Source organism: Triticum aestivum, chromosome 1D (genome assembly GCF_018294505.1).
Source record: "Triticum aestivum cultivar Chinese Spring chromosome 1D, IWGSC CS RefSeq v2.1, whole genome shotgun sequence".
Taxonomy (NCBI): domain Eukaryota; kingdom Viridiplantae; phylum Streptophyta; class Magnoliopsida; order Poales; family Poaceae; genus Triticum; species Triticum aestivum.
Window position 1 is genome coordinate 17,569,204 of NC_057796.1, and position 6,538 is coordinate 17,575,741.

The following is a 6,538-nucleotide window of genomic DNA, read 5'->3' on the forward strand; positions in this document are numbered from 1 at the left end:
ACCATGCAGGGGCGGCCTAGGCACCCGCACCATGCAGGGGCGGAGAGGAGGCGGCGGGCGGGGAGCTGGGCACCCGGGGGCCCCAAACCCCGGGCACCCGCACCATGTAGGGGAGGAGAGGAGGCGGCGGGCAGGGGGCCGGGCACCCGGGGGGACCAAACCCCGGGCACCCGCACCGGGCAGGGAGTGGGAGGAGAAGGCGAGAGAGAGGGGCGGGCACCCGGGGGTCCCAAACCCCGGGCACCCGCACCAGGCAGAGAGGGGCGAGGTGGAGGTGGCGAAGGGCCCATGCACCCGGGGCACTATACCGCGGGCACCCGCACCGATCATAGAGGAACATGAGGTGGTGGAGACGAGAGGGACAAGGCCCCAGCACATGAAGAAACTCCCGATAATGCCTGAAGCGGATAACAAAGAAGGAAGAGAGAAGTTTGAGTTCCCCAACTCCAAGATCATAGCGACCCCTCTTGATAGTACGGATGTTCCTATGACTCAAAAAGAAACACCGAAAAACTTCTCGAGCCGACACCGAACACCGTCTTTTCTCTCTTTGGACTTGCACTGCTAGGGAAAAGCTTATAGGCAGACGCTTACTAGTAGCGCAGGTTTATAACCCTCGCTACTGCTACTTACTAGTAGCGCAGGTTTTTACCCCCCGCTACTACTAAGTTGATAGTAGTAGCGTGGGTTTATAACCCTCGCTACTACTATGTGGTCTCTACCGTGCCCCCCGGGACATGCCATAGTAGTAGCGAGGGGTATAGACCCGCGCTACTACTATCAACTTAGTAGTAGCGCATGTTTATACCCCTCTCTACTAGTCAGTACAAGGTAGGTGAAATCCCCCTATCCTCGGCTGAATCCCTACTTTCTCCCTCACTCTCCCTCCTCAATCCATAGGCTCTCCCATGGAGCTGCACACCTCCTCCTCCATGGCGCCCAACGAGTTCACCTCCTTGCGTCACGTGCCTCCTCCTCCATGGCGCCAAAAGAGGGAGGCCGCCTCGCGCCGCCGGCGTCCTAGAGCTCGCTAGTCTTCCCCGCATCTCCGTGCCACCACGTCTGACCACCTCACCACCGGTGACGAGCCCCGGTGCGCCCTCCATCTGATTCCTTTCTTCCTTGTTTCTCTTTTTCTCTCTCCATGTCCCTCCGATTTTACTCACCTCCCATGCCCATGCCTGCGCAGGTCGTCGACATGGCCAAAGAGGAGCTCTCTGCCTTGGCCGTGAAGAGGACCCTCACACCGTCGTCCTGCTCTCCTCTGCACTGGATCCGGTCCCTCTACAACAGTCGTCGCTGGATCTGGTCTCCGCTGCCCGTCCGCACCTCCGGTGACCCTTGTCGTCACTGGATCGAACCATTGACACCATTGACAACACGCACGGGGTCGAGATTTTTTTTGGTTTTTGAAATTAATAGTAGTAGCGCGGGTCACAGACACACGCTACAGATAGTTAGTAGTACCGCGTGTCAAACCCGCGCTACTACTAACATACGTACTAGTAGCGCGGGATGCACCGCGCTACTACCACTAGTTAGCTGTAGCGCCGTAGTAGTAGCGCAGGCACCCGCGCTACTACTAGATTTTAACCCGCGCTACTACTAGGCTTTTTCCTAGTAGTGTTGATAGGGTTACCGACGCCTGTCGACGCACAAGAGGCGATAATGTCCTGAAATAAACTTGACAACCGACATTAGTCCTCGTGAATCATATTGTGATCAATCATCAAAACGTAATTGAGTGACAATTGCACTTTCAATCTCCCCCTTTTTGGTGAATTGATGACAATATGATTCGCACATGGAAACTATTAAGAAGGAGATATAACTCAAAGCCATGCAACACTATTGATGTAGAAGGCTCCCCCTTGATGTGTGCATGTTTTAAAATATGCTAGGAAACATATCATATCATCAAGATGGCTCCCCCTACATCAATAGCCAAGTGCAACCTAATAAGTATAACTGAGAGTAAAAAGTTGCACAAACTAGATTGAGATCAAGGAAATAGAAAGACACGGGTGTTAAAGATCTCAAATCATAGTACTCACAACCAAAGTACGGAGAAGACACATAAAAGTATTACAAGCCCGTAGAAGATCAAAGAAAAGGCAAGGGCTTGCAATCTCTCCAAGCACAAGGCGAATCCTAATAGAACACTTCTCCCCCTTTGGCATCGAGACACCAAAAAGGGAAAAGGCGATGCTACCGAAACACCCTAAACATGAGGAGGGGCACTGGCGGCGTCATGATCTTCATCCTTAGGAATGTAGAAAAGGCGATGCTACCGAAACACCCTAAACATGAGGAGGGGCACTGTCAGTGTCCTCAGGCCCCCTAGGCTTGGTCACCCCAGACTCACGCTCTCTGACAGCCTTCAACTGTCGCATCTGACTCTTGCGGAAGTTGGTCGCCACCACTTGACGCCTTGCGGTGGACTGGCACATCTTGAACAAATTGTTGAACCCACGAAACAACATGTTCTTCTCCTTCTTAGAAAAAGAAGGCGAAGATGCAATAGAGTGAGCAAGAGCAGTGGGATCGTCTGAAGCAGCACCTCGTGAGGAGGACCCACCAAACTCAATAGCCCGAGCAGCAGCAGAAACCTTCGCAAGCCTGGGCTCCTTGCCCACGAAAGATAACAGATCCTCATGCATTGGTGGCCTGTAGTTGACGTGCCTCTTGCACAAAGTTATGGGAAACTTGTGCAGGAGCCGGTCTTTCTCACGGAACTTCATCTCAATGAGAGCCTGAATGAACGGAGGAAACACACATGACTTCTTGTCAAACACACACGACTTCATCTCCTCATACATGAAATTGAGAACATCCACTTTCCGTCCTTCATGAACATAAATGAGCAGGTCAATGGTAGTGCACCAGAGCGTATCAGAAGAGCCTGTCTTGGGAGCCAATGAGGTACGGAGGATCTGGTGAAGGGCGGCATACTTGGGCAGCAAACCACGAATAGTGCCCACCATGGAATCTGGAGTACCTGGCTTATATGCAAAAGCAAGGGCCTTCTTGGTGCGACTATGTTGAACAACAGTGGCAAAATCATCCTGAGGCACAGGGAAAAAGGGATAACTAGTGATAGAGGCCAAGTCAGCCATAGACCCACGGAGAGTAGAGCCGCCGGATCGCCATATAAACGCATGATCCGAGCCAGTCGCGAAGTAGACAGTGGCGTAAAACAGCATAATGAGCTCCTCATTGTATGCCTTGTTGAAACGCAGAAACGGGAGCAAACCCATCTTGTCAAGAGCCTCAAACACACCAGGGAAAAGATCACTACGAGAATGAATGTACTCAAGATCCACACTGCGATCAGGAGCCACATTGAACTTCTTGATCTTCAGAATCTCATCAAAAGTGCGACTTTGAAACTCGTTCCGGAACTTCCAATCAATACCATCATCACGGCCATTCTCATTGCGAACTTGTCGATACTCAGCCTTAGAGAGCTTGTTGAGATCATTATTAGCTAAGGGACCAAAGTCCTGATCAACTTCTTCTTCTTCATCATTAGCATCACCATCATCATCTTAAGCTTCAGCAAAGTTGGCCACGAACTGCTCTTCTTCTTCATCGTCACTGCTAGATGCCTCAATGATGGGATTGCGAGCAGCCTGGCGGCGAGCATGACCCGGGGGAGCAACCTTAGAACACCACCTAGTGCGTTCCGTAGGAACAAAATTGCCTTTACCTCCATCATCTTTCTTCTTCTTAGCGCGACGAGCACCAACAGCCCCACCTGACGAGTCTAAAAGCAAAGACAAGATACGGAGGAGCGCTGAGTGGAAGAGTCCATGCAGCAAAGCGAAAAGAAAGGAGAAGGAAAAAGAATAAAAGAATAAAACAAAACTGGGACGGCCAGGCACCCGAAGGGGCCAATTCCGGGCACCCGGGGAGACGCCCAGTGGAGGGCTGGGCACCCGGCCACACGGGACCAGGCACCCGGGAAGAGGAGGTCCAGCGTCGGGCCGGGCACCCGGTCACAAGGGGCCGGGCACCCGAGGTGGGGAAGGGGCGAGCCCGAGGTGACGGCCCGGGCACCCGGCCGGAGGCCGGCCGGCACCCGGAGACTCCACAGCTGCGGAGCACGGCGCGCACGCGACTCCCACCACTCAACCAGAAAAAGGAACAAGACTACTATGCAAACCAAGATCAAATCATACCTAAACATGAAAAAGAGAGATTTGACCAAGAAAACAAGGAAAATACCAGAGCAAGCCATGGAGGGAAGGGAAAGAACTCCCGGGAGGGAGCTCCGGGCGCCCGGAGAAGCTCCGGCGGCGACCGGCGAAGATCGGCGGGCGGCGGCTGCTGCGGGTGAAGGGGGGAAAAGGGAAGAGACCCCTAGCCCCACCCACTTGAGCCCGACTTAAGGCGGCCGAGCGGCCAGATCCCGTCCCGGAAAAAAGTAGTCCGGGTGCCCAGAGTGCCCAGAGAGGGCGGCCCGATCCGTCCGGGTGCCCGGACCAAAAGTGTCCAGGTGCCCGAAGAGCCCAGAGAGTTTCCCTTTTTTTAAGAAGAGAAAGAAAGGAAAGATAGAAAAGAAAGAAAAAAAGGAACTAGAGAGGGACGAACAAACAACAGAGAGCATGATCAAACTGGACTCTTGCAAGGGTAAAAGCATGTCTTTAGGAAGGGAGGGTCTTGGGATGGATCGCACGCAATGATGAACAAACAAATACACTCAAGTGCAAGAACTAAACAACTGGATCCACAAGAATACCAACAAGAACCAACTCTAGTAGCTACCTCTCAGAAAGAGGGCGGTGGCCGAAGCCACCTTTGTTTGAGTCAATTGGTATGGCACCACGAAGATTTTAACCTTGGGCCATGACCAAAACTCATCTTTGAAGCACAAGTTCCATAAAAAATGGCTAATGTGAAAGACTTGATCGATTTATGCATAATGGGGGGAGGGAGAGTTCATTGAGAGAACAACACTCCCCCTATGTCCATGCCTACACCTAAACAAGACATCAAGATGAGTATGGTGGGGTGTGCAAAGGTTCAAGCCACATTGCTCGAATCAATGATATTTAGCTCGTGCCTTAACTCGCGAAATGTTGCTTCATCCAAGGGCTTCGTGAAGATATCTGCAAGGTTATCATGAGTGTTGACGTAGTTGAGCTCAATCTCCCCTCGCCTAATGTGATCCTAGATGAAGTGATACCGAATCTCAATATGTTTCGTCTTGAAGTGTTGCACCGGGTGTCGGTGTCAAAACCGGCGGATCTCGGGTAGGGGGTCCCGAACTGTGTGTCTAAGGTCGATGGTAACAGGAGACAGGGGACACGATGTTTACCCAGGTTCGGGCCCTCTCTATGGAGGTAATACCCTACTTCCTGCTTGATTGATCTTGATGAATATGAGTATTACAAGAATTGATCTACCACGAGATCGTAATGGCTAAACCCTAGAAGTCTAGCCTGTATGACTATGGTAATGAGTATATCTCTTCCGGACTACACCCTCCGGTTTACATAGACACGGGGGGATCTAGGGTTACATAGAGTCGGGTACATAGGAAGGAATCTTCATAGTTGATCGCCAAGCTTGCCTTCCACGCCAAGGAGAGTCCTATCTGGACACGGGTACAGTCTTCCGCCTTAGTGTCTTCACAGCCCATCAGTCCGGCCCATGGATAACAGGACGGACGCCCGAGGACCCCTTAGTCCAGGACTCCCTTACCGGGTTAAGAGAAATCTTGATGGCACTTTCATTGTCACAGCAAAGAGGCACTTTGTCACAAATGACACCGTAATCCTTTAAAGTTTGCCTCATCCATAGAAGTTGTGCACAACAACTACCGGCCGCCACATACTCCGCTTCGGTGGACGAGAGAGACACACAACAACTTTGCTTCTTCGAAGACCAACTCACCAAAGAGCAACCAAGAAATTGGCACCCTCCGGAAGTTGACTTCCTATCCACTTTGTCTGCCGCCCAATCGGAGTCCGAATAGCCTACAAGGTTGAAGTTTGCTCCTCTTGGGTACCATAAGCCAAAGTTTGGGGTATGAGTCAAATATCGAAAGATTCGCTTGACCGCCACAAAGTGGCTTTCCTTAGGTGCGGCTTGAAACTGTGCACAAATTCTCACACTCAACATGATATCCTGTCTAGATGCACAAAGGTAAAGCAAGGAGCCAATCATGGAGCTATATACCTTTTTGATCCACCGCTTTACCATTGGGATCTATGTCAAGTTGGCATTTGACGGGCATTGGAGTGGAAGCCGGCTTGACATCACTTAGCTTGAATCTCTTGAGCATGTCTTGAGTGTATTTGGCTTGGTTGATGAAGATTCCTTCTCTTCTTTGCTTGACTTCGAACCCGAGAAAGAACGTCAACTCTCCCATCAAGGACATCTTGAACTTTGAGGTCATGAGAGAGGCAAATTCCTCATTGAAAGATTTGTTAGGGGAACCAAAGGTAATATCATCAACATATAGTTGGCACACAAACAACTCCCCTTTGACGTTCTTAGTAAAAAGAGTGGGGTCGATTTTCCCAATTTCAAA